Raw genomic sequence first — 2,469 nt, forward strand, 5'->3', positions numbered from 1 at the left:
TTATTTAATTATAGTCATGATATCTTGTCGATGAATTATATATTGATAAATGGTGAATTATGATATTGTTTGGGAATAAGTGTTGTTTACATTACATAGGTTGATTAGATAATTGTTTATGAGAACAATTGATGAGTTTGGTTATATTACTCATGTGGATTGGATAATTGTTTACGAGAACAACTGATGAGTTATAATGTGATATGTTATATATATATGAACTGTTTTTCATATCTGAGTGTAATATTCTTAGTAAGTCCACGCCGTCAATGAATTATATTCATTAGATGTCTTACTCTCTCTATTTCTCTTCTTTTATATTGCTTGCTTTTCGGACGTGTGCTCGTCAGATAGACAGCTTTGCTCGGATTTGGAGCTACCCGTCCGTGATGTTCCCCGAGGGGGCATGAGGAATTGAGGAGAGGAAGTACCCTAGCTTTGGAGTTAGCCACTAGGAGTTGCTTATCATTTTGTGACTTTTGAAACACTAACGACTTCAGTTTGTTCATGTCTTTGTTTAGTGTCTTTTGGCGATGATTAATATTTGCCGCCCTTTCTTGTTGGATATGTATATTAAGTACTTATGATCTTTTATATCTATGAAGATATATATATTCATGAAATGTTGAATCATTTCAGTTATCGTTAGGTAACCGGTTTTGATTTCCGCGTTATATGTTACTTAAAGTGATGTCCCAGAAAAGAAAGGTTTTTTAAAAGGAAACAATTTTATATCACCAATTTCAAAAAAAAAAACTTACTCACTTTTCCGCGTAATAAATAAAGAGTATTTTTCGGGGTGTTACAATGAACTTAAGCTATAATTATATACAAGTAAAATTTCAATACAAGATTGCATTTAGACGAGTTTCTTATAACTTCATTTGTATTTTCTCGTATATTATATCTCGTGTCTTGTATATGTGTGAATCTTGTTAGGTTTTTCTTCCTTTTATATAAAGCTTAATTGACTCCCACGGAATGTTCCAATTGTATTCAAAAGTTCATCTTTAAGTAAGCATTTAATGCATTTGTTCATTGAGTTTTAATACTGAGAAGGAAGTAATTACTTGAATTCGTTATGTCTTGAAAATTGTTTGGTTCCACATTAATTATTTTGGATCATTTGCATCCGACTTCATCTCCCTTGAGGTATATCTATCTTATCTCTTGATCATATCTTCAATTGTTTAATAAGACTTCATGCACTTGTTCATATAATTTTGATTATCCATTTGTGACGAATATTCATCTTTATCCATTTCAAAGTTGGTTATAGAACATAATAGTTCATATTTCTGAGAATGTCAAGTTTCTCTCAAAAATAAAAATATCTAACAATCTAATGATTAAATAATCATAACAAATATGCATATCAATTATTTAAGTTCAAATTATTGGACGAGTAGAACATGTATACAAGATTTAAATTGATAAAGTTATAGTCATTGCACGCAAAGGTCATTGGACGTTGTTGTAATTTGGAAGAACTTTGTCTTATATGCAAGTGACTTAATTTGGACGTAATAACTCGTTAGGACGCCCTGAGTTACCAAACACACTTTACTTAATATCAAAAGAGATATTTCATAGAATGTAGGTAATGGACCCATAATGGAAACTTTTGTCATATAACAGAAAATTTACCATTAGTCACATTAACATGTTAGGCTTCCGACATTTATTTCTTTGTTATCCAATAAAATATCAGGAAAGGCATATGATTAATAGATTAGTTCCAGTAAAAACATTTCTCACTTCCAAACTAAAATCACTATGATTCCAACAAATTGTACCTTAGACCTTATAAACTATGGTGGCTTACAAAGGATGGAACGATTTGGGTGAGTGTGCAAGTACAATTGTATTTATCTACTTAGAAGTATAACAGTAAATTCCTTTGTTATGTAGTACCAATTGCGGCTAGTTACATTCTTTCATATTATTAAAGATATATTAGAGGATTTTTTTTTGCCAAAATGAAAATACCTATTAAAACTTTAGTTATAAAGTCACAGAGAGGCAGAGAGCAAAATATTCAAAACCAAATTACAGACTCTTTAATTTTAGGATACTATTTCCCCATATACCAAAATGAGCAAGCTAACAAAAACAACAAGAATAGAAATACCCTAACCAGTCATTTCAAACAAACAAGATGAACAATTTGATTAACCCTATTTCACTTCAGGATCTGGAATTCTTGAATCAAAAAAATCAAGAATTAGAAAGTTAGGTTTATGTTAGTTACTTGATTTACAAGCTTTCTTTTCTTCTTTTCTCTTGTATAAATAATTCATATTGGCTCACTTCTTATTCAATTCAATGATAATAATGAGAAAGGTTACATTTCAATGGAGGTTTTGATTCTCTATTCATTCTCTTTTTCTTCCTTTTTTCATGTTCATCTTTTTTTTCACATTCATGCATGGCTCCTACCATTTTAACATGGTATCAGAGCATAATTAT

The sequence above is a fragment of the Lupinus angustifolius genome, chromosome LG09, assembly GCF_001865875.1.
Source record: "Lupinus angustifolius cultivar Tanjil chromosome LG09, LupAngTanjil_v1.0, whole genome shotgun sequence".
Taxonomy (NCBI): domain Eukaryota; kingdom Viridiplantae; phylum Streptophyta; class Magnoliopsida; order Fabales; family Fabaceae; genus Lupinus; species Lupinus angustifolius.